Source organism: Lissotriton helveticus, chromosome 8, assembly GCF_964261635.1.
Source record: "Lissotriton helveticus chromosome 8, aLisHel1.1, whole genome shotgun sequence".
Taxonomy (NCBI): Eukaryota; Metazoa; Chordata; class Amphibia; order Caudata; family Salamandridae; genus Lissotriton; species Lissotriton helveticus.
The window spans coordinates 222,813,484-222,831,541 of NC_136069.1; the positions used below are offsets into that span (position 1 = coordinate 222,813,484).

Genomic DNA, 18,058 nt, shown 5'->3' on the forward strand with positions numbered 1-18,058 from the left:
GGGAAGGCCTGGTGGGCTGGGGGAGACCCTCAGCTCTTATCTGGGTTTAGCTGCACTAACTGTGTGGATAGGACCCTCCCTCACTTGTCAGGGCCTCCTGGGCTGGAGTTAATTAAAATTCCTCTCTAGAGGGTTGCGCAGCCTGATACCAGAACACGACCTGCTACATGCTTTACCCATGCATTGAACACGTGGTGGAATGGTCTGTGATTGGAGGTGTAAAAAGTAGCAGACCCTCGGATTGGATGAGCCTATCAATCAGAGGTGATAAAAGTCTGGCCTGAGTGGTCAGCTGTTGTTCAAGACTGGTCTATGACTGTCGAGTGGCCACACCATAGCCCTCGGACAGTTACCAGCCGCGACCCCGCGGTGTGAAGACAGAGATAAGACTCTGTTCACTGCGGTCTGGAAACAAGGCAACATTACAGACCAGCTGTTTGTGAGGCTTGGATGAGCGTTCGCTTTGGACCAAGGAAATTACAGACAGCTGCCCAGTGTGGGAAGGAAGCTTGCAGCACATCACCCAGTGTGGAGAGGAAGCTTACAGCACATCACAGAGGCTGGTGGAAAGAAGCTTGCAGCACATGACGAGAGCCAGAGAGGAGGATGCTTGATTCTAGTCCTTGAAGGTGAGATCAAATCCCCTCTAGGCTCCTCCCTTGCGCTGTGGGAGCCTGTACAAGCAGTAACTGGGAAGAGAGGCCAGTGAAGCAGACCCCCACCTTTCTTTGTGTGATCACTGAGGGTATCAGGGTGAACTGGCACTCTGCCCAGCCACTACCCTTCTTCAGCTAGCCAGTGGCTACTGGACTAGTGGGACTCCAGTAAACTGTGCCAAGACATCCGGCACCTCTGATCAGATCCCTGACACCTCTAGAGCAGTGTCCTCACTCACAATGGGAGGGCACTTATGTTGCTTTGGGTGGGGGGTTATGGGCCTGATCACGACCATTTGACTTTGCATCATATGCTGAAACTATATCCTTTCAATACAAAGTTTGGTATCAAGGCTCTAGTGAATGAGAACAGCCCTGTGTAACATGATCTGTAATATGCAATGCTTACTGTGTGTTTTCATGTTAACTGTGTTTTTATAGTGCTTGGCGTCTAGGCGCTATAATACTGTTCGGGGTCAGAACTCTGCCCCAGAGGGTTGTAGAGACTTCTGGTTTTCACTGTTTATCCTAGTTTTATGTGTAGAATAATTATCTTATGTGTATTAAAGTACTTTTCTTTTATAAAAAGTAAAGCACTGACTGGACATTGAGTTTATCAGCTGGTGGTACGGTTTACACTGTAATCTGAATGTCTAACCCCACCTCACCTCCTTGAGTAAGCCTTGGACTGCTCTGTCTCGCTACCCTGAGAGAGTCAAGTGCTGGAGAGGAGTACTTGGTTATCCAGTTTTGGGTCCTTTAGTACTGAGGCCCCAGGACATCAGTGAGGGAACACTCCAGTTGATGCGATTGGAGCGCAGTTACGCCTGAGTGCCCGGGTGCCCAGGAAGCCGGGTCTAACAGTGCACACAACATATTCTGCTGCGTCCTGACTCTTATAAAGGCCTGGCACAGGCCGATGTTGGTTTTGGGTCAGAGACCGATGTCGATATTGGAACCAGCACAGTTGACAGCGGCACTGGCATGGAAGGCACTGGAGTGGACCCTGTAGCCAGAGTGGAAACCTCTGCCTGCATCTATTCTGGCATGCAAGCAGGTCTTGAGCAGTTAGCTGGCATAATGGGAGGGCCGGCCAGCAGAATTCCAACTGAAGGCCCCAGTTTGGTCTATGGGGCCCAAAGGGGCACAAGAGGGACCAGGCAGCATCTAAAAGACCTGCAGCATGTCCACTTTGAGTATGGCCCTGGGAATTCGGGGCGCATCGGATTGGATTCAGAAGACGCTGGAGTCAAGGAGCAGGGCTCTGGATTTGTGTGGAAGGGCACCGAAAGACAGAAACTTAAGTCAACTAACATATATGAAGGCCCGCTCGGTCACTTCCAGGGCAGTACATGATTATCACGGAGCCACACAATGTAGCACCGACAAGAACACTAGTTACAGTAGTAAGGACATGTCAGATATTGAATACAATGTAAAAATCACAAACTGATGCTACTAGGTTTCCTAAACTATGCCCTACAATTTTAACAGCAGTTAATCAGAACATAAAAAAACGTTAAATAGTCTGAAAACTCAGACCAAATAATGTTAATAGCTTTCGCTGAGTCTTACAGCGTGAACAAAAAACATTTTCTGAACAAGTTATACATTATTTTCCAATTGTCATTCTTTTACATACCTTTTAGAAGTATGAAAGGATCAAGCACGCCTTGTGTTTCTCCCTGAAAATACAGAATGTGAATATTAGATCTCAATTAGACACATTTCTTGAAGAAGGTTCTCAATGAAATGAATAACAATGTGATTCCTGCCAGTCTTGTTTCATCGGTGTCTTATATATTAATAAGAAGTGCAACTTTTGAACAACTCATTGATGCATTTTTTTTTTTACATTAAAATGTCTTGTTCACAATGTTAAATGACAACACAAAGTGCAAGTTGCATAAGACATGTCATATTAGAGAATACATCCTTGTAAGCCAATAGAGTTCCTTGCTAAACAGTGCACAGTTTTATGAACGTCCACCACAAAAGTGAAAGAATGAGAAGGAGACAAGGGAAGAAAAACATGCGGAGAGTAATTGAGATATAAAACATAATATTAGTGTGACTTGGATAGAAGTGAGTTTCGGAGGAAACAAAATAAAGTAGGTGGGCAGAGCAGAAGTGGCTGAGAGAGGAAGGAAACAGAGGTGGTGAATAGCAAAAATATGTTTTTCTTTAACGATGATAAAGTGGGTACATATATAGGCACGGATTTGAAATCCCACAAATGTATGCAGATGGGATGGTTTTAGCAGAGGGGAGAGAAATATCAGAAAAAATAACCTCATCAAGCAGGGATGGGGACATGATGTAGAATAATGTGACTATTAAGGCAATTGGCTTTGGTGGTTTCGGACAACACAGGCAGGTATTTAGCATGCTCACTAAAGGATTTCTAAAGAATGGAAGTCCAAAAGACCATCCCTTGACTGAATTCCGAATTCCTAGACCCCCCCAAAAGTCGACCAAATTGTTATTCCTCTCTTAATGCATCTTGTGGCAAACTCTTCAATAAACTTTTGAGGACATAAGACCAGGTTGTTCTTCACTTACAGACTTTTTACCAAATCAGCCTTGGAGGACAAGTTCAGACTGAATCCTTGATGTCCCTATGGGTCACATCCACCTTTATATCCAGAAACGCTGGTGTCGCCAAAGCCAACACCGAGTTATATAAATACTTAAGGACTGTAAATAGGGGGGGTGGGGGGTAGAAAGTACTCAAGATCTCGGATGACAGAAAGGGTATAGAGCAAGTTTGATGAAAATCTCACGTCAACCAGACTGCAATCCTTGTTTTGTGCTACAGACTAAGTTTGCTATGATTGTGTAAATGACGACAAAGCAGAAGAAAAGATTGTAAAAGGTACACTGGGAAATAGCTAAAAAATGTTTGTACATTCTCAACACTGGTGTTTTAAATATATGTTACAAAAGACCCATGGACAACGCAGTACACTAATGTGCAGAATCTCCTTGGAAAGAGATCCTAACCACAGCACCAGTCTGTCGTCTCAGCAGAATCGCGCACCATGATCCTCTGAAAGTGGGTCCACCATTCCCTCACAGTTCCCACTTCCTCGAACACCTAGGAAATGCTCTTATGGAACAGCCTCACCACTACTGACATACAAAGTCCCTGCCTACTGCACTCCTAGAGGGGTCAGCAGGTAAGTCTGCTAGCCAGCCATCAGTTGCACCAATATTTGTTTCAAGATTACAATAGTTATTGCTTTATCTTATTCTGTCTAAATTGGTAAAACGTTTTCCCATTGATCATTATCTGTCAAAACGTGGACATGCTTTAAAGATGCAACCCTGGAATTTACTTAACCGATGCAGTCCCTTTCTGCGAACCTTTAGGCAATGGTTTGCAGCACTGAGGATCAGCCTTCTCGGTTTGTTTGGCTGCAAAGTTTGTCAGGCACCCTTAGCACAAACACTCCCACCAAGGTCTTATCAGACTGAATACCTTTTAACAACCATATATTTTTTGAAGGCAGCAAGTTACCTTTTCCACTTTGTTTAACTATGTACCGTAGCAGTGGAAAGGAGGTAGTAGGAGGACTGACCGCAAGGACTATAATGGAATAAAATGTTTCACTCCAACTGATGCACTTAGAGGAGTTCCATGCCTACATTTCCCCTTAGTTTATGGAGGATACAGGATTCACATAACTCAACAATAGAGCATGGTCTGCCAGCCATGATGTCGCCTTGGTTGCTCCCGGTTAGCACAGTATGGTCATGATTTGGGCCATCTGCAGCACTTGGGTGTCCGACAAGCTCATATAAAGAAAACTTCTTATTTCTATGTTGTAAAAGTCCTGTGATCCTTCTCTCTAAGTAGAGCAGCAGAGTGAAAGAATACTATGGGTTTATGCATTTCTCGGTGCAAACTATAATGCATCTGCTTGAATGAGAGTGAAACGAATGTCAGACCATCCCTTTACTCTACTCTAGGTGTGAATGGAAGGCTTTTTCAGAACTCAAATCGGTCATTTCCCTGCAACTGTAAATATTAAGCCACTTTCTGGCCTGGAACGGACAGCACTTTATGAATCTAATACTTACAGACTACAGCACGAAAAAGAGGTCTGATCAGTTCTTTAAGTAGATTAGTTAGTTTTACCTGAAGTGCTCTCTGCCTAAAATGGAAAGCCCTCTCCGGCAGCCCTTCCTTTGCTATGAAGCATACAATTGAAAATGTAAACAATAATTAATTTTAGCACCTGCGGTAGCAGTTACTTTACCTTGTAGAACTGTAAATGCAGGCATTACTATGGCCCAAATAACTGCTGCTCATTTGATTACTCTTTGTAAAACACACACCGAGAATGCATTAGTAAGGTGAACTATTTTGCCAGTACTGTACCATGCAAACAAGGAAAGTCGCACGATGACCCGGGTACCATGTGGTTGCTCTACTTATTCAAGTCCTTCGGAACCCTGGGTAAGGTAAGACACCGAAAGACTCCTCTAGCTCATGGAAAGGTGGTGGGACTGTACTTGGGGCAGGTATGGATACCCAACACACCTACCGTAGGTCTTCAATAATGCGTCTACTATCTGGCGTCTATAAGCAGCGGGTCAACATAGGACAGAATCTACAACTTGCTGAACTGCTATGGAAAACAAGATCGAGTCCACTTCATAATTGGTGCTATTTAAGAGTGCTTGCATACTTAAGAAAAGTAATGAATTTATACTTTTAATAATATGCAATTTGCTTAATTTATTTATTTTATAAATAGCAAGATTTGTCAAAGTTTTCCATGTCAAGTGACTACGTTGATGTTTCCACCCTCTGAGTTTATGCAGAATAGTAGTGGAATTTAGCAGCTTAATGCTAAGCTCCAGGAAGCGCCAGTATTTCTGTAGGGACTAGGAGTTCTCGTCTTATGGAAGTACTAAGTGGCGATAAGATCAGAAACTCTAATGTAGACTGCTCGTGTCCTGTTACTGCTACGTAAAAAAACAGTAATTTCCGCAATTTGAGACGAAACCACACATGTGACAGACAATGCTTGAAACAATCACGCCACCCATCAGAGGCACAACGTTCTTACTGGATGTCAAACATGACAACAGGACAAAAGGCTGACTAACAGCTTTTCAGGCGACTTCACTCACAGCATCCAAAGCTACCAATCACCTGCCTCCCACACTTAACATCTATATCTGGAGATCTGAAGAAAAAACAGTACATGGGTAAGAATTATCCCTTGCTCTTGGAGAGAAATACAAATAAAAAACACAAGTAATGCTTTCAGAGTTAACGTTGATTAAAATAAGCAAAACGTACTGGTAATGCCAAGAGGTCTCGCTTTTCCACGGTATTAACTGACCCTTACCCTTTGCCAATTCTTTTTTGCTGATACTGGTCTGCACTGACAAAAAAAAATGCTTGTCTGCTGATGCAGAACAGAATTGTAAAAAAAATACTTTAAAAAAACACGCTGATGTATAGACGGGCATGCATCCTCACGCATGTGTACATATTGATCATGATGCTATGGGATGCATGCATGCGCATAGGTCATATTATGGCAGCCATGTTTTTGTTTTAATATGCAGTATCAAGATGGTGGGCACCAATTTTCGTGGAGTGGAAGCTAAAATTGGAGTGGTCCGGCCACAAATTGCTGCTGCTCAGTCCTCCAAACTCCAAGAAAGGAAAAAAAATCCAAGACTGGGAAGGGGGAGCAACGGTGGAGTGAGGGGAGTGAGCAGAAGGAATGAGGGGACGCACTGCAGAAGCTGGTTGGGGGGTTATAAATTTAAAAAACAAAACAAGCCGAACAGGGAGGGGCGAGGGAAGAACTGGTCAATGTGGAGCGAGGGGGAAGCAATACATTTCTCACTTGCCACCAACTCGTCCCCCACTTCTTGTTCATGAACTAGAATTGCTGAGCATGTAGCAATATTCCCATGCTCTGGATAGGCAGCATTATCTCATCTTGGGCTTTGTAAACCCCTCCATTGAGTAATATATTGCATTGGCCCTTATGTGAAACTTCTTATAGCATTTTGTGCAACTAGTGTCTAGTTTCTCCTGGTATTTCTGACCAGGAGAAACTAGACAGTTCTGAATTCCTTTGTTCTTCTTTACTACACTATATTTATTATTCTTAGGTCTCTGAAATGACTTACAAAGAAAAGAGCTGACTGGACCATCGGGTATTAACAGGTATCTTACTGTCCTAGAGTATTCGGAGTGTCATCTACATCACCTCCTTGAGTAAGCCTTGAACTACTCCTGTTTTCAACTCAGAGATTAATACACCCAGGAAGTAAGTTATTATGCAGTCAGAAGTCCAAGAGTACAGTGATCCCAGGACCACATCAACTAAACTACTATTACAACTGGAGCAAGTACCTCTGACCCATATTAACAACTCTCACAGAGGGGTCAACACTAGCTATAGCCCCACAAGCCGTGAATCAATCACCTAGGGCAGAGAAGTGCTCCCTCCTAGAGAAACAGTAAGCACAAGCAGTTAAGATAATTTGAGGAGCCCGGCATAAGTGATACCTTAAGACTCATTTACCCGTTTATTGCACATATCTATTTTAGGAGGCGTGTTTCTTTGTAAAGAATATTTCACCATGATGAAGGTCAATCGGTTATACTTTAATGCATCTGAGACAATGTAAAAGTTATAAAAGTTCCATCCCATGTCCAACTTAAAATGACAGTGCAATCAAAGGGGAAGCGAGACACCTCTCAACCTCACAGTTCAAGAAGTAACTGCAATCCAGGTCATTTAATTCAAAAGGATAGAAATATAAAGAAGAAGTTCCCCCCCAAAAGCCTACCCCAAGAGGTTTCCGCCGGTGTAGTTAGTAGCATTCTTATGCCCTTAAATTGAAAGGCCAACAAATATACATTTATATCTGGGAGTCCCATGCCCCCTTTCAAGAGCTTCCTTCTCAGTTTCTTCCAAGAGAGCCTGGCTCTTTTCTGCCCCCTAATAAAGCTACCTATCTTCCCCTGGATCTTATTGATGCATTCCTGCAGAAAGGTAAGAGGGACCGCCCCAAAAAGAAAGGTCAATTTAGGTAGAACCAACATCTTCACCAGGTTGACCCTCCTGTAGATCGATAAAGGGAGGTTTTTCCACCTGGCGAAGAGAAAGTCTACATCATTTTCAACCTTTTTCCAGTTGATGAACAGTATTTTATTTAAGTCCTTTACAATCTTTATCCCCAAGTATTTAAACTCCTTACTTTCTGGACCTTGACTATACACCGAATTCCAACACATAATCTCAGTTTTATCAGAGTTTGCCATATACCCTGAAATGGCGCCGAACTCCGCCAACAGAATTCCTAAATGCGGGATAGAGATGTCGGGATTTGCAGTATAGATTATGACATCGTCTGCATATAGGGCAATTTAGGATTGGTAATCTCCTGACTTAAAAGGACTTATGTTATTATCCTGCCTAATTGCCTGCGCAAGGGGCTCAATATAGATATTGAACAAGAGGGGGGACGGGGGCACCCCTGTCTCGTCCCTCTTTGAATTTCGAAACTAGAAGTCAAGGAGCCATTTAATAGAATCTTCGCCGATGCTCCCTGGTAGCTATTCTTTAAGGTCTGAACAAAAGTCTGACACATACCCATTCCCTCCAACACTGCCCATAGATATTTCCAGCACACTCGATCGAAAGCTTTAGCAGCATCTAAAGCCACTACCGTCAAGGGGTCCCCTCTGTTTAAGCAGGGAGTTTGGGCGATAAGAGCCAGGTAACAGAGGGTCCATCCCTGGCTTCATTAGCAAAACTATCGTAGCCTCCTTCCATGAGCTAGGGACCTTCCCTGCTGGGCTGTAGATCATCGTGAATAAACTGTGGAGCACCGGTAAAAGATAGTCGAGCAAGATTTTATAGATTTCGCTGGGAAGGGCATCAAGACCCGCATCCTTCTTAGTTTTGGCCCTTTTTATTTGCTACGTAATCTCCTCCATTGAGATAGGTGAGTCTGAAAGATCTCTGGTTGCATCCGTGATGACTGGAATAGTTTTATCTTTCAACCACGAGCCTATAACTAAGTTTGAGCAACCGGTACTTTTTGACTAATGATTGTACCTGCCCTCGGGATAAAGAGGAAGGCCATGGTTGGCTAGGCAAAGGCAGTCAGTCGAGAGGCGCCCAGTTTGAATACATATCGACTTGTTAAGATCTGCCGGAGTCTGAGGTGAGATGAGGACAAAAAAATATATATATATAAGGAAGAGATTTAGGGTAAGAGGGTACAGCTATCCAGAAGCACACGTTTATTGTGATTGCCCTTTTTTGTTTAACAAAAGTAATTTGAAATTTTCCAATATTTATTTCTCAAGAGTAATTTCTTTACCTAATAAATATGCAATCTGTGGATTACACAGATAGTTTACCCTTATCTCCCAATTTAGGGAAGATGCATGATCAATATGTTTTTGCATACACCTATAAAGAGGTATCTTTTTCTCAGAGACATTAGGAGTGGTTCTCTTAATTCCTCATCAGTCTTCAGCTTCAAAACTATGTTCGACAGGAGAAGAGCGATCTCCAACCTCCCCCTGTACCCTTTGAATGGTTCCTTAGCACTTCTACCTTCCAAAACAGTAGCTCTGACTGAATCTTGCACAACCAGATCTTATCAAGTAGTCGCTCTCCAGCTCTACCAGACAGGTGATGCAGGCAGCGGCCTCATGCCTCCAGTCATCCAAGTGACTCTGATTTTCCCAGCAGCTTCAGCAGCCCTCGTGGTCCACTATGGAGCTGTGTTAAAGCCAATAGAAGAGCTAGGCCCAACTTTATGAAAGACCCTCCTTGATTCCAAGACGGAACTGTTCTCCCTCTCCTTTCCACACCATTTTTGGGAGTATTCATCATAGTGATCATGTTATTCGGACCTCCTTATAAGACCAGCTACCCCGTGAACCCGGCTAGAACTGAGGTTGATGAAAACGGTCTCAAGTGGCGATCACCAGAGACCATGAAGATTCCTGGCACTGGGTAGTTCAGCCTCCCACCAAGTTGCACGGCACAAACCAGTGGCCCTCATAGGAGGTGGCAAGAACAAGGCTGGTAGAGCAGGACTATCTAATGATTTTTGCCCTAGGTCACCATTATGACCAGCTCGGTAATATATTTTTCGTTACTTTCTCTATATCTTAGGAGACATCAAGGTGTGTCCTGAAAAAAAATTTACTTAATCATCTTTTGTGTTCCGAATAATCGGTGATACAGTGCAAGTAATAGCTCGCCTTTCGCAACGGCATTCAATACTGCATCTTTGTCGTTTCTAAGCACTGTAAACTTGGTGGCATTCAATATACCAACATTAGGAAAATGCAATGCGGAGTTGACCTAGACGAGATTTGATCCCATAACATTACACATCACATTATGGCACAATATATCACCGTCAGTAGTGATTTTCCCTAAAGAAGCCTCACTATTGATGCTGCCTGGTCACAAAGGAGAGGGCTTGCAATGTGAAAAACACATCCTTATTTTTCTGAATTTACACTACAAGGTGATCTGCAATTATAGCAAACTAATGCCTTTCGTTTTAAGTAGAAGATACTTCTAATTTATTCCTAATAAACACAACACATTAGGAGCAAAAATGTACTTTTCATTCCCCAAGAAATCGTTTCATTGCCAACTTCCAAAAGTAGATTAAAATACCAAAATCAGAACTTCGGCTTCCCAGGATAGAAACAACCTCCCGGAGGCATGCATGGAAAGTCCTTTCGAGAACAGTGAGTGTCCATTGAAGGACATAGACCTCATAAGATTACTCTCTTCCACAGTGTTAAAAACAATGTCTACATTTTGCTATCTACAGGTTGGTTCTTAAATGGGTTTGGCACTGCCTCCCACACAGCAAAGCACAGAAAAGCACAAGAGCGCATTTGAAAGGGAGTCAAGGTTCAGAGTGATTTTCGATGGATTTGAACCTGGGGGAAAAGATTATACCGAATGTGGCCTTATATAACTGGTTTTATCATTACTAGCACGTGCAATTTTAACACTTTAAATTGATAGCTAGGAGCTTCCGTGACAACACACTTATGTGTGTAAGGCTTTGTATCTGCACTTTCAGATGAGAAGTGTGGACCATGTGGCTGTCCTCTCTCTCTTCTTTCAGTCGCATTCATAATTAACTGTGTTTAGGGAGCCACGCCCCAGTGTTCTCCTAGTAGATTCAATAGGTTCAGCACAACTGAACCGTGAATATATAATATCTTCTGAAAATATGCGTTGCGCCACGATGAGTGGGTTCTATTGTTTAATAAGAAACTGGGCAATTACACACTTGAAAAGCTTTTTGAAAATGAGCAATTTTCATTTTATAAGTATCGCACAGCCCTGAGGCACAGCTTAAACGAACAAGGACACCTTTGTTGCAGACTCATGGCTGCAATACACAGATTAGGAAGCAAACAACTAAACACAGGACACCCCCAGACATGACAACACAACACAATTTGCAACAAGATATGAAACTTGAATTACTATACTAGCACTGACTTACAAGGTCACTATTACAAGTGTGTTCAATACAATTAACCTGTCCCAATTCGCTGCTGCTCTACCTTTTTCTGCAAGCTTCATTTCAAGGGAAACTTTTCGGTGTGGCGGACAACACGAAATCTATTCATGCACATTTTACCGCTAACCACGTCTGTAGGATTCACCTAGTGACAGGAGTAGCTGTCTCACTAACCTTATGCTTTCCAAACATTCATCATTAAAGCATATACATAAAGACAAGGGCTTTCAGCCAACCCTCTTCACTCATTACTCTGTTCAAGTGTCATTCACTTTTTGCTTCCTCCCACCGCAGCGTGCAGCGTGGGGGAATGGATTAACCCACTCGCTCCCTTCACTGAGAACGAGAGCATTTGTCCTGATTGCATGTGCACGTGTACCTGACATGGAGTGCATTTTGGTGGCGGGCTGGCGTGCCGAGGCTGCTGATACTATGCCTTTTTTTTGCATATTGCAGTGTAAAAAAATTTTTAAAAAACATTGCAGACTTGACAGGGCCAGATCTACTGGCTTTGGCAGTGTTTGCTTTACATGCATTTGTTTTTCTTTGTTTTGCTTAGCATAAGTCGTGCCTCACACTTTCCACAGGGTTTAAGGGCAATCATAGAACAACTGATGTGTACCCATACACTTGCATAAACATATATATATATATATATATATATATATATATATATATATATATATATATATATATATATATATATATATATATATATATATATATATATGTACAAAAGCATGAACGGTGGTTGCAATGAATGCAGTTTGGTGGCGATGGAGGACGTGTACTGTGTTTGATGGTTCTTAGGTCAATATACTGGTTGCAGCTGAAGAAGCAATGCAGCTTCGTTACAAGGTGCTGCAGCTTTATTTGGGAGTAGTTCTTGCTGTATACTATTGCCTTTACTCCTACAGTTCCTAAAGGGAGGCATTTTGAGAACCTGTGTAGCATTTATTGCTGGTTGTGCTTCGTGTTTTATCAGCTTGGGACCTTAGGTGTAACACGTTTTTAAATCACCATCCTTTGGGCTGCACTCAGTATATGGTGATTAACTGTCCACAAAGAGGGGACTGCCTTGCTTCCTTCTCATCGAGGCCTATCTGCAACTGGACTTTCCTGTTTTTTGTAATTAACAGGCAACCTCCTTGCTAAAAATAGTTCAAAAGCGAAAGGGGGCGCCTCCAGTAGAAACACAATATTGTCTTTTGGTAATGGAGAGAGGAAATGGATGCCTGGTTCTGTAGTAGGGGATCTCTGTGTATAGTCATAATCTAGTGAATAGTCCCGCCCATGTGCGTGGACCCCGGAGCAATCAAAAATAATCTCTTACAGTGTCAAAAAATGCAGAAAATGCATAGACACTTAAGAGAGAATTTAAAGACAGATAATGCAGCCAAAAGGCTACACTGTCCAGTACTTCAACTAGAAATTTCCACCATAAAATCCACAAAACAGCAAAGCCTGTACAGATTTCCCTTGCTTAACAGCAAAATCCCTCAGGAATGATAGAGAGAAGAACCTGGACAGACAAGCCCCATAGGCTGCCATTATGTGGCTTAATTAGGATACTGTGCCTTTAAGAGAACCTTCCAGAACCTTCTCTCAGTATCCCAGAATGCATAGCAGGTCCAACTTAGCCTCAGTTCTTTTTTCCGGCTCCTGCAAGCAGGACCCTGGAGCATTGAGCTCTCCCTTTCAAGGGTTTTTGTTGGTGTTTTACACTGATTTCGATTTTTGGTACTTTTAAAGTACTCTGGTGACTTTCTTTCTGTGTTTCTGCACTCTTTTTTGTCCAATAATGCCTGCATTATTCGACAAGTGCCCTGAGTGCTCAAGAAAGAAGGCCAAGACAGACTCCCATGAGGTCTGTATTCTCTGCCTTCCCTCTTCCCACATCCCTGAGGAGTGTAGGATCTGCAGAAGCTTCTCTGGAAGGACCCTGAAGGAGAGGAAGAAGATCAGGCTTCAGGGGCTTGAGGAGAGGAAGCTGAAGGCACGAGGTGGGTCAGGAGGGGCTCCTTCTACCCATGCTGAGGCCTCTGGGGGGCTCCCCAGGGGCAGGAAGACCAGCCCGCGCCCAAGGTCTCCGTCTGGGTCAGTTGCGCTGACCACGACGTCGAGGGGACGGTCAACGGCCAGTTCCAGGTCTCCCCAGGGCTCTGGGTCGAGAAAACGTCGCCCGTCGACGTCGAGGAACGTGTTCCGGCCGCCGTCGAAGCCGGTGTCGATATCCTCGTCGTCGCTGTCGGCGTCGAGTGATCGACATCGGAGGGCCCGGCGTCGGCGCTCGCCGTCGAGGCGACACCGCCGTTCGCCGTCGAGGACATCGTCGTCGAGGGGATCCTCGTCGTCAAGGTCGCCGTCGAGACAAAAGGCATCTCCGGCGCCGAAGAGGTCGACGTCGAAGCATTCCAAAAGGCCGACGTCGAGACGGTCGAGAAGATCGACGTCGAGAAGGTCGGAGAGGTCGACGTCGAGGAGATCCAAAGGGTCGCCGTCGAAGCGATCCAGGAAGTCGACGTCGAGACCGGCGAAGAGGTCGAGGTCGCCGTCGAGGCACCATCGCCCGTCGTCGAGGTTTCGTGGCTCGTCGATCTGGTCGGGGTCGACGTCGAGACGACGACACGGTTCGACGTCGAGGAGTGTGATTCGGTCGACGCCGAAGGACCGTTCGACGTCGAGGGGACATCGGTCGTCGTCTGGACACCGGTCTTCAGCGTCTGTAGGTCCTAAGGACAGGCCCAGGACTGTGGGGGGCTCCCCACTCTCTGGTAGAGGTGATGGCTCGCCGGGACCGGCGCATTCCGGGGTGGATACTCCGATGAAGCCGTCTACGCCTCCTCCGCGGCCTGCTGTGCCGAAGGGTCCTCCTCCGAAGGCCCCTACCCCGCCTCCGAAGCCGGCTCCGCGGGACCCGCGTCCGGTTGCCCCTCCACCCCCGATCCCACCGAGGGAGGTGTCGATGCCTAAGTTCCCGACGCCTCCGAAGAAGACTCCTAAGAAGCCTGGAGCTCCTGACCCTGGGAGGCCGAAGGAGCGTCCGAGGCCCAAGAGGTCGAGGTCTCGCTCGGGGAGACGGGACAGATCGAGGAGTGGCCGCGGATCTTCATCACGATCCAGGCATCATCACAAGAGACGTCGGTCCAGGTCACGTTCTCCTTCTGGGACCCGTTCCTACTCGCCCACGCTGTCCGATTCGCCGGAGACTAGGGTGTCTCCGATAGACGATATTAGCACATTTCAGGAGGTTCTCCTGCGTGGTGCGGCGAAGTTGGGCATTGAGGTTGAAGCGCCTACGGCTTCTACCTCGGTAATCTTTGAGACTTTACACAAGAGGCACTTGTCTCGCCCCCTGTTACCTCTGGTGCCGGGGCTCCTTGAGCCCGCCGAACAGCTATTCCTGACGCCGGCGACGGTGAGATCTGTCCCTTCCAGGATACTGAAAAAGTACAGGGCTCCGGACTCAGACCCAGCCTTCTTGAGGAAAGACCCGGTACCGGATTCAGTCATCGTGACTGCTGCTCGGAAGCTTCATTCCACCTCCCCTGCGTCCACGGTGCCTCCGGACAAGGAGAGCCGGTGGATCGATTCTGCTGGTCGCAAGGCGTGTGGGACATCCGCCTCGTCCATGAAGGCAGCCAGTGACTCGGCTTTGCTGGGACGTTACGACCGGTCCCTTTGGGACTCGATGGAGCAGTTCGCAGACCTCGTCCCTCGAGACCGCAAGGAGGACTTTGTGGAGATCGTCAAGGAGGGGATGTTGGTCTCTAATCAGGCCATCGGCGCTGCAGCAGACATATCGTTGCTGTCCGCGCACGGATATTGCCACGGGATTCACCAGAGACGCCATGCTTGGCTCAGGTTGACATCGTTGAAACCGGAGGCACAGCAACGCGTGGCGAATCTCCCGTTTTCCGGAGATACCCTCTTCGGGAAGCACGCGGATGATGAGATGGCCAGGATGAAGGCCGAAGCGGAGACCCTGACGGCAGTGGGCCTGGAAAAGCCCAAGGAAAAGAAACCCTTCCGACAGTACCAGCGTCGGTTTGGGGCGCAGGGTCGTGGAAGGGGGCAGTCTGCTGGTCAACATCAACAGCGGCAGCAGCAGCAGCAGTACAGGCAGCCCTTCCAGAAGCGACAGGGTGGTAGAGGTCGTCAACAGTCCTCTACCGCGACCAAGGGCCCGGCCGGGTCCCGTCCCTGAGCTGTTACTTCCCCCTCGTCCGTTACCCGCTCCGGTGGGGGGAAGCGTTCAATTTTTTCTGGCAGAGTGGAGAAAAATTACTCAGGACAAGTGGGTGCTGAATATTGTTTGCAATGGATACAGTCTACGTTTCACCAGCCCTCCTCCATCGATTCCTCCCGTCAGCTCGCAGTATCAACTGCGCGAGCTTCAGACGGAGGCGGACGTTCTGCTAAGGAAAAGGGCGATCGAAGACGTACCTCTGTCTCAAAGAGGAAGAGGTCTGTACTCTCGGTTCTTTCTTGTCCGCAAGAAGGACAAAAACGAGTTCAGGCCCATTCTGGATTTGCGGCAGGCAAACAAGTGGATTCGCAGAGAAAAGTTTCGCATGCTGTCGTTGCATCAGATCTACCCTCAGCTGCAACGGGGAGACTGGATGTGTGCCATAGATCTACAGGACGCATACTTCCACGTGCCCATTGCATGCAAACACAGAAAATTTCTGCGCTTTCAAGTCGGCACCAATCACTATCAGTACACGGTGCTACCCTTCGGACTGAAGTCTGCACCCAGGACATTCTCAAAATGTATGGCAGTGGTAGCGGCACACCTGAGGAAGAACAAGGTGTTTGTCTACCCGTACCTGGACGATTGGTTGATCAAAGCCTCCTCCTTCTCGGAAGCTCGAGCACACTTCCAGAAGACGTGCGTTCTCTTGAACAGGCTGGGGTTGCACATCAACATGTCCAAGTCGGTCCCGATTCCGGTGCAGTGCATCCAGTACTTGGGGGCCTCCATCAATACGCTGTCAGCAAGCGTGTCTCCTTCGGAAGAGCGACGTTTATCACTCGTTCGGAAGGCTCAGGCTCTCATGAAAACTCCGTCTACGACGGTGAGGACCGTGTCTTCTCTACTGGGATCGATGGCCTCTTGCATTTTTCTCACTCCTCACGCACGGCTACAGATGCGTCCTCTGCAGGAGTGCTTGGAGGATCAGTGGGACCAGAGGAGAGGTTCTTGGGACGACAGGATACGACTGTCTCTACATGCTCTTCAGTCTCTGAAGTGGTGGTGCTCGAAGGAGAATCTCCTCAGAGGCGTTCCCTTCCACAAGGACATTCCCACACAGACCATCGTGACGGATGCGTCTCTCCTAGGTTGGGGGGCGCATTCCGGAGATCTGCAAATTCAAGGGACGTGGTCCCCGACGGAGTCCACGTACCACATCAATTTCCTGGAACTGAGAGCTGTTCACTTGGCACTGAAGGCCTTTCATCCGTCCTTTCAGACCAACTCTCTGCTTGTTCAGACGGACAACACGACTACGATGTATTACCTCAACAAGCAGGGGGGCTCGAGATCGCGCACTCTGTCGCAGGAGGCGCAGGCGATCTGGCACTGGCTTCTGGCTCGAGGACTGTCGATAACGGCCACCCATCTGCCAGGTGTGCAGAATGTTCAGGCAGACGAGCTGAGCAGAATCGTGCAGGAAAACCACGAATGGGTCATAAACGACGAAGTACTAGGAGAAGTCTTCGCAAGGTGGGGAACTCCAGACGTAGATCTGTTTGCCACCGCCGAAAACAGCAAATGCCGAGGCTTCGCCTCCAGGTACTACCAGCCAGGGACGCTGGGGAACGCGTTATGGATCAACTGGTCGAACAGCTTTCTGTACGCTTTTCCACCAATTCCCCTGATTCCGGCGGTTCTCATCAAGCTGTCTCAATCCAGGGCGAGAATGATTCTGATTGCCCCGGAATGGCCCAGACAGTGGTGGTTCACGGACCTGCTTCACCGATCTCTCCTTCCTCACATGAAGCTGCCGTGCAGGCCGGACCTTCTCACGAAGTTCGGGGGGCGGATGGTGCACCCCAACCTCTCGTCTTTGAGTTTGGCGGCATGGCTCCTGAAATAGTGCAATATGGCCATCTGAATCTCCCAGAGGATTGTATGGGCATACTGAAGGAGGCTAAGCGACCTTCCACTAGGACTTCCTATGCTTACAAGTGGAAGAGGTTTTGCATCTGGTGCAAGTCTAAGAACTATGACCCTACGTCATGCAAGGAAGATGTCATCCTTCCATATCTGCTTCATCTGGCGCAGTCGGGCCTTAATGTCCATTCCATTAAGGTTCATCTGGCTGCTTTGACTGCCTACAGGAAAGGCCCTTCACAGACTTCCTTTTTCCAGATCCCTGTGATCAAAGATTTTTTGGAAGGCTTGAAGAAAGTGTTCCCTCCTGTCAGGCTTCCTTCGCCTTCATGGGACTTGAATGTGGTGCTGTCCAGATTGATGAAGGAGCCTTTTGAACCCATTCATAAGGCTTCGTTGCAGCACCTGTCCTGGAAGGCGGCGTTCCTCGTGGCCATTACATCGGCCCGCAGGGTGAGTGAGATTCAGGCATTGTGTTGCCAAGAACCTTATACTGTATTTCATAATGCTAAAGTTGTTATGCGTACTCACCCTAAGTTTCTTCCCAAGGTTGTTTCTGATTTTCATATCAATCAGACTATCACTTTGCCTACGTTCTTTCAGAATCCTTCATCTCCGGCGGAAAGGTCTTTACATTCCCTGGATGTGCGGAGGGTGCTGAAGTTTTATCTTGATAAGACTAAAGATATTCGTAGGTCAGACCAATTGTTCGTCAATTATGGCT

The 18,058-nt window shown here is 46.6% G+C and overlaps 1 long non-coding RNA gene across 1 annotated transcript in view; it reads right to left on the bottom strand.

The window, feature by feature from the left end:
- The window catches only part of LOC144771563 (uncharacterized), a 161,634-nt gene that overhangs the window by 73,841 nt on the left and 69,735 nt on the right, over positions 1 to 18,058 (bottom strand). Inside the window, exon 2 of the long non-coding RNA XR_013599352.1 lies at positions 2,299 to 2,341. This is a non-coding gene — a long non-coding RNA (uncharacterized LOC144771563). The remainder of the gene's footprint in view (positions 1 to 2,298; positions 2,342 to 18,058) is intronic.